Consider the following 23,904-nt stretch of genomic DNA (forward strand, 5'->3'; position numbering starts at 1 on the left):
CTAATGGCTTCATGGTGTACATAGACAGCAGAAAAACAATGGCAGGTTTTTACATTACATGCTGTTTAAGTCTGAAAATCCTGACTTTTTACTTACAGAAAGTAATTTAGAATAGAAAACAAAAAGAAAGAGAAAAACAGTTGGAATATGTGAAATATGCAACAAACTAACCCTAAATTGAATACTTTGTATCCCCTCCACAGCCCTGCGCTTGATTAGCAGGCATAGAAAATGCTTCCTGAACATGCTGACTGCACAAAGCAACATGCACGTTTGTTAAAACTTCTCCATAGATACACTGTAAGGACATTTATACATGTTTAATTCTGAAAATAAAAATCTATAATCTCAAAATAGTGCAAACTAGCCGCCCAAGGCTCTCTCTGATGAGCGCTTAAAAGTCGGAGAACCCAGATTGATATCTTGTATATTTGCACCAATTTAAACTTGTCTTCTCTTTTTGTAAAAACAACCGTTTATTTATACATATTTGCATGACAAAAAAAAATCCCTTTTTATTACCCACCAGGTTTACATATTTAAAATGTCAGTAATGAGAGAAAAGTTTAACACCACAGGTGGGATGTGAGCAACAAACAGAAAGCAGGAAAAAAAAATCTTCTTTCTTGGGCTTTTCCCTTTTTTCCGTGAGTCATTTGTCTCCATCTAATCCTATCTTTTGCAGAAACAGAAAAAAATATGAAACAACATATCTTGTGTGGGCAGGACTTAAATCATGGGTGTCAAACATCAGGCTTGTGGGCCAAATTTGGCCCTCCATGCAATTAAATGTGGCCCATTATGCGTCTCTAAATGTCTGCTACAGCTTTATGAATGTTTTCTTCATGCATTTCTCCTTTCTACTCCAAAACATGGACTTGGATGGTTGGATTATCATTGAAGGAACATTATTCTTATCATTATTATCATTTTGTGAAAAAAGGTGACCATAGAAATGATCTCAGAAGGCTACAACTATAGAAAAGAGTGTTCTGTTATTAACATTTTTATTTAGGATGTGAATGCAGTTGAGAAATCTTATATTTCTCTTTTATTTCATTTTTTACATGTGCTTGCAGTAATAAGCTACGATTGTCTCATTTTGAAAAGGTTATCATTATATCTGGAGAAAGAAAATAGATATTTTTACAGTTAGTATATAAATGTAAACTATAATCTAAACGGTTTCGTTTTGAATCGTCATGTTTAAGTCAGGGTGCGGTAACAATCGCTGCCCTTGTCCTTGGCAAACTGCTCGCTGTTTTTCAGCTGAGCTTCTCTTCTTATTCGTACTTTGTTGACATTTTTTTTTACTCTGACTCACAATAAAAGATAATACAATTTAAATTGGAGTGTTTAATCAGGATTTATCGGCGTATGTGACCAAAAAGTTGGAAAAGACAACAGGAAAACCTGAATCTGCCAAATAAAAAGTTGATGTAACTTCAGTTTAATTAGACAGTCTAGGAAAGTTCAAAGCCCTAGTATTGAGTGGGAATAAAAAGCCGTCCAAACAGACCGCAGTGTTGTTGTGTTTTTTTGTGCCGGTGCCTTAGCTCCAGCGTTCTTTGCAGGTCTCCAGTCAAAAGCCCATCTTCAGCCTGCTGCGTGATTGTGGCAGAGCTCTGCAGGCCTTGTTTAGTCCCCCGGTGCAGAACTAATGTGCTTCAGATCAATAGAAGCTCAGAGGCTGGGCGGAGATCAGCTCTGGGCTTCGGCAACAGCAACACAGACGCCGTGTTCTCTGTGCAGCGGAGACAAACCCTCGGTGGGTGCTGCTGCGCAGTTTAAAAACGACTCTGAGAGGGACGGCGAGGCGTGCGAACACGGACGCATTTCTGTTTGCTTTATGCCGACACGCTTTCCCTCGACTGTCCTCGCTGATTGTCTTCCCTTCGTTCATATTCCAGAAGGCAATTCGTGCTCGTAGTCTTCGCGCTTGGTCAGCATTAAACAGCCTTATCTGAGGCTGCCTCATGTTCGGCACGTCAGGGATGATTGTTTTCGGAGGACATCACAGGCAGATAGCCAGATACAGCCATATGCCGGGCGCCTTGTCACTCCTCAGAGTGGCAGCATATGCCGTTCGCTCTGCGTTATCAGGCGAGAGATTGATTTCTGCGTCCATCTTGTTTGCCCTTCCCTTTTGTGTTTCGGAGCTCAATTTAGAGAGCCCTGTGATGTATCGATGCGCACGGCCTGAATTACCCCGCTAACAGATGCAAGCGCTCAGAAATAAATAAATAAATAAAAAAACACAAACATCTTGCGCAAGCAGAGAGGTTCTGTCTGCCTGTCTGTGACGGCAGGCTGTTGCCGTGCAGAGCACGTCTCGCCCAGATGAGGCTAATGCTTGGCAGCCGAACATCTGACTGCGGCAGCACTAACTAGATCAAGCCGTTGCACAATAAGATGTCAATGGTGACTAATATGAAGAAAGCATTCGCCTTGTGGCGAGGCTTTTTCGCCTTACAAACACATTCATCACGGCGCAACGCAATGAGCGCGCTAACGCCATCAGTCCTCGGCAGCGGGAACCTGACGTCTCCACGCGCACACCCGCTCCCCCTCCGTAAACACGGGCCTTTATTTCATTACCCCGACGCGCTGTTTGCAGGCCTCAACGCTGCACATCTAATTAAGAAAGTTGCTTAATTAAAAAAGGAGCAATAAGCCCTTAATGGTGACTAAAAATAATGACGGTGTCAGCGAGGGAGCCTGTAATGACCAAATGAAAAACTTATGCGTCGTACACAAAAACGGCTCCCCGTACGACCAACCTCCTTCCCCCAGAAACCCGCAGCGCGCCGCAGTTTTTTTTTTGTTTGGTCATGAGGACAAATGGGACAGTTAGTGGCGGTAATAGATGTGGCTGTAAAAGCCGGCGTAGCTGTATTAGCTCTGCTCTCTCAGCCATCAAGAGCCGAGCACAATATCAGCCGCTAAGGCCTTGAGGAGAGGAGGCACGTCTCCAGCATACAGAGGAGCATCCAGATGAATGCCAGCGGGCCACAGTCGGTTATCTCCCCCGTAACGTTTTCTCACTATTATTATGCAAATCAGCTCCTCTGTGTTGTGCTGGAGCGGGGAGTTCAGCGGTGTCAGATGGGGCTAATATTGTCAATTGTTGTGTTTTTGATGCTAATTGTCAAACATTTGACCCTGTCCCCTTGAAACCAGAGAAATAAACGAAACGCTGGAAAGACTCGTGTGTCGCAATGGCTGCACTTTGGAGATTTACAGCCTGCTGCAATTTCATTCAGATTGTCCTAATTGCATCAAAATATGTGTTGAACTCATGCAAGTGTGTTCGTCTGAGTCCTTCGTCAGTACCTCTACTTTCTTTATATATTGTTTCCAATGAGTGGCTTAATCTGTCATTGTTTAAAAGTGCCGTGGATCAGCTGGGCTTTCTGAACATCTATTACAGTCCAAGGTTCCAGATTACTTCATTAACACTCACAGGTAGATTTAGTTTAAGACATTCATACAAACATCTTAACACAACCAGAATCATTCAGATTCAGCTCTAACAACGCTAAAAGTGCTCCAGGCTTCACAAATCAAAACAACGGAATCAGAACAAGAAAAACATACAAAAATAAAAAAAACAGATGCTAAAAAAGCGCAAAGTGATCTAGACTTGATAAAACCTGTAAATCCGTCAAAACACAATGAGATCGTTTCAGGTGGTCCACTTCTGTGACAGCAGTCGGACCAAAGCTGTTTTTCAGACACCTGGTCCTACATTTAGGAGCTAAGAACCTCCTTCCAGAGAAAAGAAGCTGAAACTCCCCGTGAAGATGATTAAAGTCATAATTTAACATTAAGGTGCCTCTCCGCTGTACCTGCCTGCTGGAAGAAGGATGAGACTGATGGTTGAGGCTCTCCAGTCAGTCTAGACCTGCGTCCCTCAAAACTGGGGTCCCTGGACCTCTGGGGGTCCACGAACCACAGGTTGGGGGTCCGTGAAATGCATGTTGTTGCTAATGATGCGTCGGGGTTGAGCTAAGGAACAAAGTGGACAAATATTTAACTCCCTCTACTTTATAAAGTAAGGTAAAAGCCAAAGCAGCTAAAATTAGGAAGTTTGACAACAGCTACATTGAGAATGAGGATTTAATCTGCACCACATCTCTAATATTAGGTGTGTTTATATATATTTTTAAAACATACATAATTCTTAATGTATTTAACAGTACAAAAGGCTGTTTAAAAATACTTTCACCATAAGGAATCTAAAGGGGTCCTTGGAAAAATGTTGTCGCTGCTATGGGTCCCTTGGCCACGAAACGTTTGAGAACTCATGATCTAGATGACAGTTTCACAACCTGCTGAGGGAACTCCTCTCTTTTTGAGTTGTACCGACCAAATCATGACACCAGGGCAAAGGATACAACTGATTTAATAAAAGAACAATTAAAATAATATCATGGTTTGACTTAATCTTAAAATGGCAAAGTTTTCTCAAGCAGAATAGGCGATTTTGTATTTTCTTGGCTAATTTTTTATTAATTTTCTTACAATGGAAGGCCAGTGAGAAGTTCACATTGCCTCTTTGTCGGCTTTTAATTATGTATCTGAGAAGTTCTTTTGCCAGGGCAATAATTATACAGCATACGACCTTCGTGCCTCCCAGGCTGAGACACGTGTGAACGACATCCCAAATGTTGGATGTCTCAGGTGACGTCGTCCTTCCACCAAACTTTCCTCAAATGACGCCATAGATGTCCTCTAACCATCACCCGTAGGCCCCCTTCCTCTCCTGCGCTCTCACACACCCAAGCCTGGAGAAACTTTCTGAGCTTCGCATGTCGTCACCACGCCATTTCTCCCACGCCACACCGTGCCCCTCATCCTCACCTTCATCATACTTATCATCCATCAAGCCGTTCCACCACCTCTCTTCCAATTACCTTTGCTGAAATTGTCTCATCTGTGATCTTTGCATGCAGATCTGAAAAGTAAGCAGATTTTAATCTAATTCTGGCTCAAAATGGGACAATCATTGTATTTTTGGTAACTATGAAATGTTATTATTAGTAACAGTTCCAAGAGCTGCTAAAATGTGCCCGTATTTGCACCGACACGTCATTTCTAGTCAATCGTCTGCCTACAGCGCTCTCTAGCTTCTTAAACTACCCATTTGAGTCTTAATTATTTTCTGGAGAAATAATTACATTAATAAAAATCAAGAGCCCTAAAGGTTATTGATTTTTATTTAGCAAATAAATGTTACTTCTGCAAATAATGTTTTATCTAACTCGGAGTTTAATTGTAAACGAGTTGATCACATACCAAAAGTTTATCTAAATTGGTTAAGGTAATTTAACCTCATTCCGTATCCTTTAGGATGAACTTTGGTTCTCTAACTTAGATATTCAGCGTACGTTAATCTTGATTTTGCTTAGTAGTTTTAGTTAAGGTTCACTAGCCTAGTAGAGATGATTTGTTGATTTAAATATAGTGTTAATTCAGATAAACAGCATTCTATTGTGATTTTTTTTTCAGATTAACAGCATTACATAGTGATGTTCTCTGGATGTTAATTTTATTTCTGTTAATAAATTCTTGAACTTGAAGAGAAGTTGTCACTCCATCATTCTATGTGTGTGCAGAGTTTACTATTGTCCTGATATCAGCTGATTGAGCCGATATTCACCGGACAATACCTAACAGACCGAAAGTCGTTTAATGAACATTAAATAACTTTAACAGAGGAGTCAAGATGGAGCTTTAAAAACCTTAGCACAGGGGGGGTCCAAACTTTTTGGTAAATGGACCAAAATTGTCAAGTAAAAGGAACTCGAGGGCCAAAACCAAAAATGTTTTGAATTTTTTACCTGCTCTGCAAAATATGATCATTTTAAATAAATAAACTGGTCAGCTTTTTTGTAGGAAATTAATGTGTAAATCATTGTAGATCCAAAAATAAAAAAAGGGTTTTGCTCATTTGTTGTAATAAAAGATGGTCGTACATAAAATTGGCAAATTATTTTGAATAATTTAATTTGACTCTTTAACAATAATAAGCTTTAAGCTTTTTGGTCTAGCAGTATAACAATAGTATTTGGGTCAGTTGTTCTTTGAAAACACTCGCTGTAATTAGTGATTTTAATAACTGAATTCAAAGCAGATTTTAATGCACCAAAGTCTGTATTCGGGTAATTAAATGTTATTGGATAGACGTTACTATGAAATTAAAGAGAATATTAAAAGTGTGTTTATTAAAAGATGAATACTTTGTGTTGTACCTAACATTTTCAATTGTAGTATTTTAACTTTTCTGTAATAATCTTGCCCTAATTAAACACTAAAATCTTCCATCTGCATCAGACACCTGGACCAAATCTTTCTTGTAATGCAGATGGGGGGAGGGGGGGGGCACAAATTGCCCCTGGCCCGCACTTTGGACATGCCTGCCTTAGCATATTGTAACAACTGGCAAGCATGGTGGTGGCAGCATCATGCTGAGGGTCCGTTGGACTAACGAAGAAGAAGTTCCTATCTCCACATTCCTGTAATGTTCCTACAGGAAAACGACCCCAAACTCACATACGAACTAAATCCAAATTTGATTTGTCACTTTGTTTTATTTCCATTTCATGCCACATTAAATGTGGAACATTTCTTATACCATTTATCTCAGTCTCTACATTAACACCTGACATTTTAACTGGAATGTGTAGAAAGTTTGCATTGACTGTATGTGTTCAAGTTTGCATGTATAATTGAAGTTTAAACACTGTTTTCTGTATGCATTGCTGTTATGTTTGAGATATTCATATTCATTGAGATTTCATTTTAGGAGGAAATAAGCTGCAGGAGCGAGGAAACTCCACAAATGCATGCAGAATCTACAAATTCTGCTGAATCAATCGGTGCACTCATTTGCTTTTTAACAGCAAACAACACATGGTTTTGTACACGTGTGGATAGGTTTAAATTGTACAACCTGGTATAAAACAGATTACTTTATCATTTCATGATGCATAACAACTAAAATGACCTACTGACTTTGTTTAGCACAAAACCTAGAGAACGATTAAATTCAAAAACTGGTCTCTGTTAGATTTCTTGCTGAGTTGCCCCTTAAGGGAAAGCTATTAAAACTTGGTAGGATGTCATAACTTTTTCTCTAAGCTACTGTGCAGTTTAACTACCGGGCAGCGCATGTAAATACCTTCATGAATGCTAATAGCACATTACAATACAAAGCGGCTCGCTGAGGAAGGATGAAGGAGCTCGAGCATCATGCGTTTGCTGCAGAGCAGATGGCTACGCGGGGCTGTAAATTTTCCTCGCACAAGGCCAGCGCCTCTGCTGCGATGTGACCCAGCAAGTGAGGAGAATTAGAAGAAGACGAGCCGGAACCAGATGAAGTCAAGGACGAGTGTGCACGACTTTAGGCTGAGCAGGGATTGGCAAATTGGAGTTCAACATGTTTTTTTGTTTTTTTTTTGCTGCAGTGGGGAAATAATTACCGGCCGTCAATTAGCACGGAGGCCTAAACATGAGAGTTAAAAGCGATCGGAAGCTGCCTCTGTGAAGCGAGATGAGAAAAGGGCAGCGAGGCAAAAGCCTGTCTGGCTGAAAGAGGGAACATTGTCGTCTGTCAAGATCGCGTTTCCATTCTCAAGCTTTGGGCCAAAGTGCAAAACTCCGTGTGTAGCAGAAAACTTAGGCTGCACATCAACCTGAACGTAACTTCCCAGTGATGAAACACGGTAGTGGCGGCGTCATGCTGCCGGGAGGCTTTTCTCCAGCAGGGGCATAGAAGCTGCTCAGAGTTGATGGTAAGACGGATGGAGCTAAATTCAGAGCAGACATGGAATAAAAGCTGCCAGAGATAAAAACCTTCCAGCAGGACAGCCGCGCCGATCATGGAGCCGGAGCCGCAATAGCAGCGTGGTTGAGATCACAGCATATCCACGTCTTAGTTGGGTTTCTGCAAAAACCCAGACCCAAACGTGACAGATTACATATTTTTTAGAAGAAGAAACATTTTTACTTGTCATTGCAATTGTATATATTCCAAATAAAATTATCTTCTGCATCAAACCCGTCCCTTAGGGAGCAGAGGGCAGCTTACAGAGCCCAGGAGTTAAGGATCTTACTCAGGGACCCATAAGGGCTGTTTGCAGGGATCAAACCGGGTACTTGTAGCTCTGCTCTAACCACTGGGCCACCACTCTGCTGTTGAACAAAATGTAAATTGCTGCTTGCAGATGTTGCCGTCTGGCTGTGAGCTGCTTTGCAAAGAGAAAAGGCGAAAACCTCCACAGGCTTGCAGCAGTAGTTGTGGTTCTGCAACGTGTTTAGATTCAAAATACAAATACACGGCTCATTTTCCAGGTTTTCTTTTCTGTCAAATAATGGGACAACGTTTAGAGGTTGAATACTTTACCAGGGCATCTGTGTGATTACATCTATATATATTCTTTTATGTTTTTTTTTTGTTTTTTTTGTGGCACTTGGGGACTTTTATCTGACTGTAATTGAACACGAGAGCTATCAAAATGAAAAGATTAAATGAGCAACAGAGAGTGGGTTATATGGTGTGGCATTCAGGAACAGCAGATTCCTAACAGAGTTGGTTTCCCCTCAGGCGAAGGAGGGAAATAGATGTTTTACTTTATATGTTTTTGAGAGCAAACTAAGTTAAATTGTAGCAACTCAAATTGCCTTTTAATTTTAAAATGTACACATTTGAGAAACAGAGGTGCATTGGTCCGTGCCGAGTTTTACCTTTGTTCCTGTTCCACACATAACCAGCATGAGCAGGAGGAGAGGTCGAATGCAGCCCTGGATAATTAGTCTATTTTCTAAAACGTTAAAGAAATGAGCTGAACAAAAACCTTTATCTCTTTTCATTTGAGAAGCACTGGGTCACCCTTTATTAAAGCCCATGGGATAATTCCTCCTGAGTGTGTTTTTCCTTACTCTGGCCCTCAGGACAAACCATGCTGAATCTTTCAGAGGCTCTTCTCCTCCAACACGCCCAACTCAAAGAAATTAGCTTATTGCAAAAGCTCTGAAATTAAATCGGGACATACAGAAGCAAAGAAAGAATTTATTTAACCTTTTGTGAAATGCCATGATAACGCTGCAGTTCTTTTATACTTACGTGGCCTTTTGCTTTGTATTTTTGGAAGCAGTGTTTTCACACTGCAAAAATAGAACTAAAAATAAGTAAAATGTTCTTAAAGTTAGTGTATTTGTCCTTGATTTGAGCAGGTAAATAAGATTATCTGCCAATGGAAGGAGTATTTTTACCCTTAAAATAAGATAAATAGATATAATGCACTTGAAATAAGTTGATGGAGATGAGTTGTTCCTATTTTAAGTGCAAAAATCTTATTCTATTGGCAGATCATCTTATTTACCTGCTCAAATAAAGTACAAATGAACTAATTTCAAGAAACTTTTATCTTATTTTCAATTCTGTTTTTGCAGTGCAGTGGTGGAGACCCACAACACAGCTTGGTATCAGCTGAACTCACGTCACCGAGTTCTGGTCTTTTCTCTAGATCCTGTTCTTCTTTAACCTCATGAACTGACTTTGTGCAAGTATTATAGTTTAAGTTTCCATATCTGGCAATCAGATAACCCAACGAAAGAAAAGACAGTGACCGGGTCATGATTTGCTCTAATCTGCTGGTAATCTGGAGTCAGTTTCTTTATTGCATAACTTTTGCTTGTTTCCCATCAGTGATAAACCTGCAATGTTTTGATTTTTACTTTGTTCAGTGAATTAAAATATTTGACTTATTCTTCCGGTCCTGTGTTTGAGTGATTTACCTAAACCACCTCAGAAAGGTGTAGCCTTTCGTTGAGATTAATGATTAAATCACATATTTGGGGGGGGTATAACAGTTGACTTTGCTTGTCAGTGTTACTGTTTCTCTTGTAAAAACTAAATGACCTGTACTTGTATAGCACTTTATCAAGTCATTAGGACCCCAAAGCAAGGCAGCCAGACAATCAGTGACACCAGACACTCTGACCATTGATAGCAGGCAAACTCCTTGCCCCAGTACACAACCACTGAGACAGGGATTTGAGCTGGCAACCTGCTGGTTAATGGGTGAACTCCTTACTCCTTTGCTACTGGAGCTCCACTTGTAGACACATCTACTGGCTGAGTTGTACTCTCTTTCATCCTCTAAACATGAAAACTGGATCTGAGTTTAACTCTCTCTCTCCTATATTAAGCCACTAAAGGAGCCAAATATGTTTTCTCTCACATAGAAAGTATTCCTGGATCAGTGCTTTCTATGTCTCTGCTCTGTCTTGTCAATCCCACAGTCAGTCGAGGCAGATGACCGTTCGCACTCAGACTGGTTCTGCTGGAGGTTTCTTCCTGTTAACTTTCCTCTCCACTGTCGCCACATGCATGCTCAGTATGAGGGATTGCTGCAGCGACAACCACACAATGCCAGCGACTGCCCACTGTGGCTCCATGCTCATCCAGGAGAAGTGAATGCTGCAAGTTAATGACTCGATGCAACCTGCTGGGTCTCCTAAGATAGAAAATGTTTAACCAACATGTCTGGATGATTCGATAGAGTTGACTGTAATGTGCCTTGAGATGAGATGTGTTGTGAATTTGCCGTTATATCAATAATTTAATGTCAGAGGCATTGTAGAACAGTTTATGTCCGGCACAGTGAAACACCTTGGCTTGAGCTTTAACTGTGCAGGACATTCAAAGCTGAAAGTGTGAGGATTTAATTTACAGATCCAATGTGGTCCTTTTTATTTCCGCTCGTTAAGGTCAGACCGTTTCTTTTTATCATGAGCCGCAGATCTGTCATCTGTTCTGGCTCATTTGCTCCTACACTGACACGCTCACAAAAAGCATGTTCATCTTTGATTCGCAATAATTATCTTGGTGCAATGTGTGTTATCTGTTGTGGTTCTGATCTTGTCTTCCAATGTTTATTCCATCTTTGCTCGTTACTGTTTCTGACTTATCCCTTATTTTCTTCTGATTTATTCACAGTGGAAAACCCAAGGCTGCGACAATTACTTTAGTTAGATTTAGGATTTAAAAGCTGAAGATGTTTATTTGATTAATGAAATCCTCAAAACATTTAAATTATGTCTAAAAATGCTCCTAATATTTATGAATCGTGACAAAAAAATAAAAGTTTAACATCTTAACAAAATACAATAAAAGGTTTTGAAAAGTGAGTATAAAAAGATATTTGGTTGTACTCTGCACATTAAAGACTAGTAAAGCAGACTTTAATGTAGTAGAGTATAGAGTCTTTGGCTCCTCATAACAACTATTGAGCATTTTTCTTAAGGAGAAAACTAACATATCCAAGCACACTCTCATAAACAATTAACCTCAATCACAATGTTCGGACACCTTGTAGAGCGCACAGATAAAACTTTCCACCTGCTCCCATGGCTGCTGAACACGTAGGTCTATCACATTCCTCCCCGGGGTAAAATAGCCATCAAACTCCAACATAACAATGTTTATGTTGTCTTTATCTTCGTCCTCCGCCAAAGTGAAAGACTTAAAATGTTCTTGGCTTCAGCGCCCTTGCCGTAAATGAGGAAGCTCCACTGGACTATGCCTTCATCTTTCTGGTAGTGAGTCTGAACCGTTCAAATTCCTGTTTCTAGTCTGGCCACGCTGTCGGTTTATCAAACGAAAAGCTTGTGGGTGGATTAAACTTTGCCATGGCGCTTAGTACTCGACATCTTCACAGCGATAGTTGGGTCCTGGTAACTTCTGACACCCTGTAGAAAGATGAGTGTTCGTTTAACTGTGCCTTTATTAATAGCTGAACAAAGCAAACACTAGCAGCGTGTCACAATGTCCTCATAAACTAGATTCCCCTCCAACAACATGGAAGCATTGCCCTAAAGTGGTGCCGTAAAGTGACGTGAACAAGTGCAGATTAATACATGACACAACCTTCGTGTCCTCTATCACTCTATCCATAAATTTCCTCTCTGGTTTTCCTCCAGGCCTCCTGTCTGGTAGTTCCAAACCTCAGCATCCTTCCACCGATGTTCTCACAGTCCCTCCTCTGGCTTTATGTCCAGACCATCTCAGTTCTTGCCTTTCTGGCTTTATGTCCAGAACATCTAACATGAGCTGTCCCTCTGATGTCCTCATTCCTGATTCTCACTTCCAAAGAAAACCTCAACGTCTTAATCTCTGCGACTTCCAGCTCTGCCTCCCGTCTCTAAACCAGACAACATTGCTGGTCTCTCCACCGTCTTCTCCTCCTTTTTCTTTCACTCTCACCGGAGACGTTTCTTCACCGGCTCCAACCTGCATGGACATGTTTCTTCACCTCTTTACTGAAATCCTGATCATGATCTTCTATTTTAAGTTTAAGTTTACATTTGGTCATCCATATTAGGTTCATCCTTTAGTTTTGAAATGTCTGGGCTTCTGTTCTTAAAATGGTTCTTGTATTCATATTTTAATGTATGTTTCTCTCTCTGCGACATGAGTTTCTGTCTTATCTTTGGGTAATGTATCCTCTGTTGACCTCTGTTTTCCTGTTGCTGTTTCTTAGTTTCTCTCAGCTTTCCCTGGATGTTCTCCCACTTTATTATTCACTTTCCCTCAGCCTCTCAGGTCTGCCTCCCCTCATTGCTGACATTCATTCTGGTAATTAAACCACCTGTAAAGCACACCGGCAATCAATCCTCCCCAGACAGCACTTTGAAGCTACTCTGCATCCTGCATCCATTTGGGTCCTCGCAACAATATCACAGTTCTGCCTCAGCGCCATTCCCATTCTTGCTTCACATACTTCCTTTTGGACAAACTATAACTGAATTTAGCAAGTGTTAAAAAGAAATGCATGAAGAGAATGTTGAACTTTGATCGTTAGGCGCCAGTGTCAAACCCCTAGACTGACTGCTTGTCTCCTGGAATCTCCTCCATGCTCTCGGGATGGTGCTGGGAGACACAGCAAACCTTCTGGCAGTGGCATGCATTTGATGAGCCATCCTGTACTGCAAAAGGGAACTAAAAGTAAGTACAATTTTCTTGAAAATAGTGTATTTTTCCTTGATTTGAGCAGGTAAATAAGACTTTTTGCCAATGGAATAAGATTTTTGCCCTTAAAATAAGAACAACTCATCTCCATCTTATTTCAAGTGCAGGATGTCTAATTTCTTATTTTAGGGGTGAAAATACCCATGCCATTGGCGAATAGTCTTATTTAGCTGCTCAAATCAAGGAAAAATATAGTTATTTCAAGAAAGTTTTACATACTTTCAGTTCCCTTTTTGCAGTGTGGTGGAGCTGGACTGCCTCTGCTGCCTGTCTGTAGGGTCCAGCTACCTCCTCATGGTGCCTGTAATGGCAAAGTGAAGCTGGTCAATTGCTAAACGACTGAAAATCAGCCCAGTCACATTTGTAGGTTAACAGAGTAAAAATCATGGATCATTTCAAAAGCTTTCTGTGTTTTTAATTTAGCAAATTAAGATGATTATTCTTTTAAACTGACATTTTAAAACATTAAGGCAAGTCTCTTTGAGAATAACATTGACAGGTCATATTAACATTTATATTTCGAAGGCTGAACCTACCCTCAGGGTTTGATCAGATGTTATTGAGACTAAATCTAAAAGTCCTGCAAAGACATTTTGAAGAGCCTTCGAGAATCCGGTTCTTGTGGGAGAAAGGTCAGATCTGATATTTTCTGTTCACTGCACAGGTCCAATATGCTGTCATATTCAATAAATCAGGATATGATTTAAGATGAAGCTTGTTGGTCAGTTTAAAAGTGCATTTTAAAAATGCCTTTGAGAAGATACTAAACATAAATTTCATCAGGCTCACATTTCTGTATTAAAATATTTATTGGTCTGATGTAATATTGTAATCTTAAGTGTAGCTTTGAGCAGAAAATCTTGCAGAAAACATAATAATAAAGAGTTGAAAACATCAGTCTGTATGTAATTAATCTATATAATTTGTTTCACGTTGTGATGGAGATACTGAAATAAACAAACATTTCAATAATATTCTAAATTTATTGAACAAGACTATTCTGGACATCCAATTCCATGGAGTCAATCAGTTCAAATTTAACACAATCCAACCAGAACAATGCAATCACACAGACTCAGATCTGGTAACATACAGTCCAGTTCAGTCCAAATTATAACACAACACAGTTAAATCCTACTGATCATAAATTGGCAGTTCGGAGGAAAAATATATTTCTATCATACAAATCCCAGTTTATTGCACCAAGTAATTGACTTTTCACCATTTCTTCATCTTAAGCAAGCATGCAGCAATGATGGAGAAGAACCACTCCGTTAATGAAAGAAACCTCCAACAGAACCAGGTTTAACGTAAAAGCGGGCGTCTTCCACGATTAGGGGGAAAGGAAACAGACAGATAAAAGCACTGGACCAGGAGAACTCTCCTTAAAAGAAAGGGAAGCAAATAGAATGCTAAAAAAGTTACGTGCAGCAATAGATTACAGTTATTTCAACTTTTACAATATAGTACTCTTTTTGTACTTGGAACTTAGCAGATTTATTTTCTTAAGGGGGTTTTAGAGGTTTTTTTCCATTGCTTGTGTTGACAACTGTCTTTATGCAGCCATGTTTCCTATCCAATAAGTTAGGTGCAGCAGCCTAAAGTCGGCTTCACACAGACTACGATCCGTGTCTGCGCTCCACCATCAATTGCAAAATGTGCCGTCCAGCAATCCGTTCTGGATGTGTGCAGGATATGGTTATGCATCCATAGAGACTCCCCTCTTCTTTGGAAACGTTCTGGATCCACTTTACTCTTCCCGTGTCTGACTTCTCATGTGGCTCATCTGGTTTTAGGAAATGTAGGCCTTTTGCACCTTCGTCGGTCACAAATCGACTTGGATCCGTACTTCTGATGATTGCTCTTCATCATGCCGCAGTCCCCCGTAGCCGGTGGGAAATAGCACATTGACTAGAATGGCTTCTTTTTGCAACAGACAGAAAACCCCCTGGATGGCAGAGTCTGTGTGAATGAGGGTTGAGGCAGTGGTCTACAACTGAAATCTTCACGGGTCGATGTCCTGCAACTTTTCAATGTGTCCCTTGCCTTACATACCTTAATCAAAAGGTTAAATTGCCTCAGTAGCATGCAGTCCAGCTCCACGGGACTCTGCTAATGAACTGATATTTGAGTCAGGTATGTTGAAGCAGAGACTCATCTAGACGTTGCAGGACGCTGGGTCTTGAAGACTGGCGTTTGACACCACTGGTCTAAGGTCTGCAAGCTCTCTCTTTCAGACGTATTCTAACCAGTGTTGTATAAAGTACTGAAATCTCGGAGTCAAGTAAAAGTATAGGTACCTCTTCAAAATATGACTTTGGTAAAAATCCAAGTCACTGACTGAAATGTTACTTGAGTTAAAGTCTTAAAGTATCTTAAATGTCTTGTACTTAAGTATGCAAATTACTGTAAAAATAGATGTACTCAAATAATGTAATGAAAAGTATAATTAAAAAGTAAAACAAAGCAAATGCAGTTTTAATTAAATTTTTTAGATGTTGGTAAACCTTGAAAGTCAAATTCACTTAAAATAATATAAACAACCAAATGCAGGAGAAATTTAGACCAAGTTTAGACAGAAAATACAACATTTTTGTAAGCTTTCAGTTTTCCTTCAAGTAAGGTCATAAGTACATATCACCACTTAGGTAAGAAGTTACCTCGATGTGTTTCTTTGGTGGTGATCAAAAAAATGTATACTCGAGAAAAGTATAAAATACTCCAAAATATGCTTAAGTACAGTAGTGAAGTATTTTTACTTTGTTACTATACAAACACTGATTCTGAGGGTATTTGAAATGCAAATTGCTGAATGGTTTCATAATATATATATCAGTGAGGAATTTAAGTCTTTTATATATCTGTGTGTTGTTCTTACCTGTCTCCAGCACGGAGCGATAGCAGGGCAGACGGCGGCAAGCAGAGCATTTAAGGAGATTTATTGGTTTAGTAAATTTACTAAAATGGTTTAATCGTGGTGGTCTGTGGCTTTTATATCAGTGAACGAATCCTCTCTAAGAGTTTACGAATCACCACTTTGAGTTAACGACACGAATATACATAGGAGACAATTTTCCTTCGGTTGTGTTAAACCATTGTTTAATCATTACAACTGCAATTATAAACAAAGGTTATTAACATTTACTGGTGGCTGATCTGACTCGGTTTCACAACTGGGTGAACGTCCATCTTTCATGGTAAATAAGATTAATAATTGTTGATTAGTAAACCAAATTGCTTGTTATAATCATGAAAGGCTGGCTGCTCTTAATCACAATCATTTGGTAACATTTTAATTTGTTGCTTATCTTTGACTAGAATAACATTATTAATGATAATATCCAATATATATTAGTATCCAATTACAACCACTTGTCATTCTTCTTATCAATAAACGCCTTTTACCGTATTTCTGTAAAAACCCAGCTGTGGCATTTATTTTCTTGGGGTAAATTTTGTAAAGTCGTAGCGTAGAGTTCAGCTGTTAAATGAACAGTAATGAGTAACACAATCATTTGTTGTTTTGCTGCAAAACGAAGAAGCTGAGAGGCGATTGATTCCACGTTCTTTTCCAGAGGTTTTAATAGACATTTTCACTGGTAATACAAAAGAACCATGCAGCGAGTACAAATTAAGTGACCACTGAAGCCTGTTATGTATTTAAATGAGCCTTTGTTTTCCTCCTTGGAGATTTTTTTTTTTCTTTCCTTGCTGCAGAACACGATGTGCACTCAGCCTCTTTAAATGACTGGTCAGAGCTGTATGCCTCCACAGTTTCACACGGTGCTCTCACTGTTTGAGTGTCTGATGAGTGTTCGGACAACGTAGCATTAATAGGTTTGTGAGTGCTGGTTTAATTTCCCATGTGGGGGCTGGGGGGGGGCAACGTACTCCTGACCCTGGCGTGTGTCGGACAGCCTCTCCCGAGCTCAGCGGAGAAAAACGGCCTTATTAGCCCAGTTCATTAAAATCATTAATAGTCATGAAACGAGAGGTACCGCAGTCCAAAAGGCTTAATGCTCCATCCATATTAATTAGACGCCCACAAGTCTGAAGTGAGGGGAAAGCGGAGCTGCAAGCGCACAATAAAACACACACATTTAAACAATCTGCCTGCTGCGGCTTCGCCTCCTCGCCCTCCCTTTGTCCGACTGTCAGCGCAGACACCCTCCTGTTACTGCTCCTGATTAGATGCTCTTTTAATTAAAACTGATCACTCTGAGAAACTGATGTGCATAACTAACCGGTGGGAGTGTGGACTACATTGTAAAACACTTCCTGCTGAGGAAAGCGCCGACACACCAAGGATCCGGATTGCTTCTGCTTCCCTTCAAATAGCTTTAGTTTCCGCTGTAAATTCCCTGTAAGATACATCTGCTCCCATTGGGAAGGAAAAACAGTCCTGCATGTGAGAATCCATCTGTGCTCAAGCTTTTATTGTGATGTGAATCAAGAGTAATATCTATCAGAAGTTGTAAGAATTCACAAAGAATAAACGTTTGCTCATTTCTTTTTTCTTTTTTTTCTCTCTTTTTTTCCTTTTTTTCTTTTTTTTCTTTTCTTTTTTCCCTTTTTTTCTTTTTTTCCTTTTTTTTCCTTTTTTTCCTTTTTTTTCCTTTTTTCCCCTTTTTTTCCCTTTCTTTTTTTTCCTTTTTTTTGTTTGCTCATTCTACCTAGACGACGCTCAACTAAAATGACTAAAATCATCCTTCATTGGTCGTGTTGCCAGGGTGCAGAGCAACGATCCAACAAATAACTAGTCACAGAATGAAAATAGCAAATAACTTCCAGTGTCGTGAACGGGGGACAGAAGGACCCAGTATTCAGGCCGGACAAGCAGATGAGACTTAGAGGAGTTTATTAAAGGCTGTCTGGTAAGACAGGGACAGACAGGGTCGGTGGTCAGAGTACAATCCAAGGTCGGTACACAGTTCAGCAGACAACACAGGCAGGGATCAGGCAAGCTCAGAAGTCCAAAAACAGAAACAGGTCAGGTAAAACAGACAGGCAGTCAGAAATGGCTCAGCAATCCAGAGGCAATTGGGTAATATCAACTAGTGATGGGACATCTAAAGCCAGGCTTTGAGGCGTGTACCGAGTAAAAAGGGGGCGTGTCAGACGAAGCCCCGCTTCGGAGCTTGTGTCATATTGAGGTAAATCACGTGGTCAACAAGAAACGATGACTCGCATTACATGTACTATGTCATTGCTTCATTTTGCGTATCATTTTTCAAAATAAAAGCGCGATGAACCCTGTTTCTTTGTGCATGAGGTCATCTGCCGACGAAGAAACCGTTGAAAACCTGAAACAATGAAAAAAACAATGAAAACAATTTAACCCATAATCCTGACATTTCTAAATTTTCTTTTGTTTGATCAGGAGATAAATCAGATTCACACAACAAAAACAGACTAAAAGCCATTGGAAGAGGCAAACTCTTTGTGTAACTTAATACTAAGAACCAGAACTAGAACTCCCAGGAAGAGATGATTTCAAAGAAATTCTGTTTTTCAGGAATCAAGTTTCAAGCTCAAAGAGTCTGCCCCCACAATCACTTAATTCCCAATACACTAAAGTAACACATATCTTATTTGTCAAATGAGTCCATGACATAAAAGAAAACCCAAAAACAACCACTGATGGTGAAGGATTAGATTGGCTACAAATAATTTTAATAATTAAAACATGACAATTAAATATGATTTTATTGATTCTCCTCTTACTAAACATGAGTTTGATGAAAACTTTGTGACAATATTGCATTTACCAATTTTTGGAAGTATGATCCAACTAAGTGACAAGGCTGTTACAGTTTCACCAGCAGTTTCACCTTTTTCCAAAGCAAAGTGTTGGAAAGCTTCATTGCTTCAGGAGGCTTAATTTGCCCATCAATAATATCAACAGGACAAACCAAAAAGGACTGCTGGACAAAACTCACCAAAGGCTCGTTAAGACAATGATCTGGCCGAGTGCAGGAGACAGAGGCAGGTATAAGTAGAGGAGTGAGCGGGTGAATGGAGTGAGACTAATTTACCAGAATGGGTGGAGCTGATCAGAGGGGGGGCGGGGGGGGGGGGCTGGAAGTAAACTGAAGCTGATTGGATGGAGACTGGTGAAGGGGAGTGACAGGAAGACAAATAGGGTGGTGAACGAATGCTGGCAGGTGAACTGAATAAAGAATGGTGACAGAAGTGATCGGAGCAGGCCAGAAGAACTGATAACATGAAGCAAAGTACAAAATCAAACCACAATAAAACCCAAACTATTCCAAAAGCCAAAACTAATACAGAACCTAAACCTAAGACAGAATCAATTACATGAAGAGAATCACTAAACCAAAACAGAAACTTAAACTAGACTAATCCAGAACCAAAATCACCATAAAGACCAAACCTAAGCTAGAAAACCAAACTAAGACTAATTAGAACATGAGCAAATAATAAAAACCAGAGCTAATGCTAAGACAGGAGAGTAAACTAATTAATTAAATAACAAACATAAACCATAACAAAGCCCAAATCGTGACTTCCAGAGGATTACATAAAATTATAGAACTTTTTAAAAAACACATTGAACAGACTCGGGCAGGTTTCAGATATTTAGAAAAGCAACAAACTGAATGATGTTGCTGTAATTCATGTGTTGTGTTGATTAAAACACGACTGGATCTTATTTCACACGTTGATGCCAGATAGGCTCTTCAGATAAACTGGGGCATCTAATATGATAAAAAGGACTTAATTTCTAATAAATTCAACAGTGGAAAACTATTGAAATAACAAAACAATGACAGAACCACCAGCTGGTAGATGGAAAAGGAGCTTTGGAAAAAATACCAGATCAATACGTAGGATTTTATGTATGACGGTCAGAAATGGGTCTGGAAAACCTGATATTTCAGTGAATAATACAAGTATAACTTGTGTTTTTTGTAATGTAAACAAATCTGCCACCTTTAGGTATTCAACAAATTGACACTTTTTGGGTCAGGGTATTGAAATACACCACATTTGTGATGAATTGTATGGAGCTGAACCAAGTGCTCAGCCAGACACGGTAGTAAATCCTTTGCAGTGTTTATTGAAGGGAAGGTGAGGGAATTAAACAGGCGAACAGACAGGGTCCAGGCTGACAATGGTACGGACAACGAAACTGGACAGGCTAAAAAAAAAAAAACAAGAACAGGTCAAACAATATACTGGAGGGCTCTTACCAGCAAACGAATGTGAAGTCCCGGCAACAAACAGAGAACTAAAAGAGGTTTAAATGGGCGGGCAGACACAGTAGCAGGGAGGGACTAATTAACCAAAACCAGGTGGAAATAATTAAGGGAGCAAACAGGACAAGTCTAAAAATAAAAATAAACCTAAACAGAACAAACTAAAGGCAGAAGAACAGGCTAAGACTAAAAGTGATAACAACAAGGTAAACCAAAACATAACACCAACAAAACGAGGATCCAGACAAGACAGAACTCAAAACAGCCAGATAATCAAAGACAGGAGAGAGGAGAAAAACAAAAACTAATAACATAAACCAGAACTGTAATCGGAATATTACAACATTACTACATCCCGTGTACTTCCAAAACTACCAAGCTGCCATTATAAGTCTTTTGGCATGGTAATCAAAATCCTCTTTTTGCCAAAGACCTCAGTTTGTTAATGTTAAATATAAGACAGTCCTGCTCAGCAGAAATCCAGAGTTACGGAGCGCCACAGGGTTCAGTGCCTGGTTCCATATTCTTTCACCTACACGGTTTAAGCTCCCATTACTCTGTGATATTTTCTCTTTAGCTACATGTCTCAACTTTTACATACAATATCCATGTGTGTTTAGAACAAATTACACCAATTTAAAGCGTTATCCTCATGTCTTAATGATTCATGGTGTTCCTTTGTTACAACCTGTCCCATTACCTTTAAAATTTGTGAACTGTCATCATACTTTCCCTTTCTTTCCCTTTTATGCGCAATATTTGCAACCAGCGCTCAACTTTGTTTTCACTGGTTTGCCTTTTCATGCAACATACTGGACATTGTTCTTTGTTTTTTTTCTTTGCTTTCCTTTCAAGCATGAGATGACCACAGCAGATGGCTGCTCCTGCTGAGACTGGTTTCATCTGTTGGGTACGTCCCTCTCAAAGGAAGGATTGCTTTCCACTGTCGCCACTTGAGAAGAGATTGCTGCAAAGTCAAAGAATGGATCATGGAAATTACTGGGTCTTCTTAAATGGAACGCCTTCTCAAAGTAGCACAATGTGATGGGTTGAATCTCACTGTACTGTATTATATTTTATAGACTTTGTAATTGGATGGGAATCTGACTGCATGCCTGGATTGTGTTGTAATTAATTGGATTAATTTATAATTGTTTTACCCATCATGATCTGTTGTGAACTGACATCATAAAAGGAATTGAACTGAAATAATTCTCTTGAAACATATAAGCAGCTGTTAAATATTTTTTGTGCTTTTTTTCCCCCCAACAGCTGCATTCTCTCTCCTCTGCATTCTGTTCTCCTTCCTCCTCTTCCTCCCGCTGTCTTCCTCACCAGCATCCGACCGCACAGCGTTCGTTCTCGCCAGCAGTCCAGAAGTTATGGTTTGTGGCTGCGGAGCTGACAGCGGTACAGCCGAGGGCGAGATAAGGCTGCGACCTCTCTGGCCGCTGAGGATGATATGAATACGTTTACGCCCTGCGTGACGGGAGGCCAGGGCTGCGAAGATGAGGAAGAAGAGGAGGCAGGTAGTCCTGGCACCTGTGCCCTAAACCAAATCTGCTGCTTCTCTAACGCTGGCTTCAAACAGCGTGGATGTGGGGAGAGGGAAGAGGAATAGAAGGACGGTGGTGGTGGATATTTATATATTTATATATATATATATATATATATATATATATATATATATATATATATATATATATATATATATAAATGAGGATGGATCGTCTCTTCGTTTTCCCCAAGGCCTGATATTGGATGATTTCGGAAAATCAAGGTCTCGTGCCACAGGGGCCATAATTCATCGCCTGAAATAGATCTCCGTGTTTGTGTGCGCCATTAATGCATGCACACCCGTGGCTTTTGCTTACACTACATCTGTGTTTTAGTTAGTAGTCAGCAGCTTCTTAATTAAGCGGGCCTTCGAAACCTGATATAAAGCATGAACACGGACACCTTATTAAACATGTTTTTAAGATTCTTTTTTTTATTTTTGAGCGCTAACATGAAACACATTTAGAGGTAGAACTTATTCTGTTCACTAGTTTGTCTGACTGGCCAACAATCGTGTCTCTTTGGGCGATCCTGGTACCGTAATGTTAGTCGTGCCGTAATGTTAGTGGGGCATTATTCCTGTCTGTGCCATGATGTTTGCTGGAGGTTTTCTTGACTTTATCACAGTCTACAAAGTTTCGCCGCTTACGTCCATGTAAATGTGAGCTTTCTGCACATTCACCATCAACTTCAGCCCTGCTGTGCGAGAGGAAACATTTTCATCAGCTTATCGGCAGCGTCAGAGCATGCAGACACCTTCCTTTTTGGTACACTGGGCTCGGGGGGGGGGGGGGGATGTCATCCTGTGCAATTATTTCAATCAAAAGCAATCAAAAGCAAGGACATAGCATCGCACAAGCAAACTTCTAGATGACATTTTAGGCATGCAATAAAGAAAATACTTTCTCACCTCTTTTATATATATTCTTTGTATATTTTTCCACTTTTTATTCATAAATATTCAATATATTTGAATAACATTCAAACCAGAGCTGTGCCTTTAACCCGTTGGACCGCTGAAACTAATCATTACCTTCTGTATCATAAACGTTATCTACATATTAAATATTATATGAGTGTTGCAGAAGTTTCTGAGCTCATTTCCTCCTCTGTTTACGCGGCGGATCAGCCAATCAGCTCTCTCTGTTTCCACCAGCTTCCCGCTTAAGACGCTCTTAGGCTCGCTAAAAGTCCTCCTCACTACTCCCAACATCTTTTCACTTTCTCTTAAGCTCTTTTAAGGCCTAAGATGCTTTGTGAATAATAATAATATCTTACCGACCGTAAAATTCCAAGAATAATTTTTCCTAAAATGTTGTTAAAAGCTACTTTAGTCTTAGGATTCTTTGTGAATGCTGGTGGGAAAGAGGCCAAGGGAAACAAGCAGAGTGCAGCAAAGATAACATCATAATAGATCAACTATCAAAAAGGACAAGGGTTTCTACACGTTTTCCTTTTCCAGGAATCTTCAGTTGCCAATTTGGAAGGTTGTTGTTGTTTTTTGCGACTTTTTGACATCCAAGTCAAATTATTTCTAATAATGTCATGAATTGTTATTTTATTGAACCCAAACACAAGCAGGAAGAAGACAGAAGGATGTGAAAGGGAAAATTTGAAAAATCAGTGACAACCATAAGATTCCAGCAAAGTGAATGAAAGACAGGGCAAAAATAAAAGGAAGAGCAGTTAGTGGAAGAACAAACAGGTGATGCTAATTACCTGAATGTGCTGCAGCTGAGGGATAAACGTAGGGATAAACTAAATTATATATAATGAAACACAGAAATCACAGAATAGATCATTTGTATGTTCCAACACATTGAAAACACTCCGACAGTACACAAAATCCTCGTCTCAAAAACTAGTCGTCTTTGATCACTGTGAGGCATGCATGATGGATTAAAAGAAATCCAAGGTTTATTTGGATTGACCAGAAAATTAGATTATGGCAAACCATTTTTATGATCAGTGTGAACTGACTCTGGTCTTCTTGTTTTCTTTTAAAAATTACAGAGGTTAGTCTTGAGAAAATGAATTTCAAGCCAAGCCGAGCAGTAACACTAACATTTTTAATATGCTGCGAATGTCATC

The sequence above is a fragment of the Fundulus heteroclitus genome, unplaced genomic scaffold (genome assembly GCF_011125445.2).
Source record: "Fundulus heteroclitus isolate FHET01 unplaced genomic scaffold, MU-UCD_Fhet_4.1 scaffold_232, whole genome shotgun sequence".
Taxonomy (NCBI): domain Eukaryota; kingdom Metazoa; phylum Chordata; class Actinopteri; order Cyprinodontiformes; family Fundulidae; genus Fundulus; species Fundulus heteroclitus.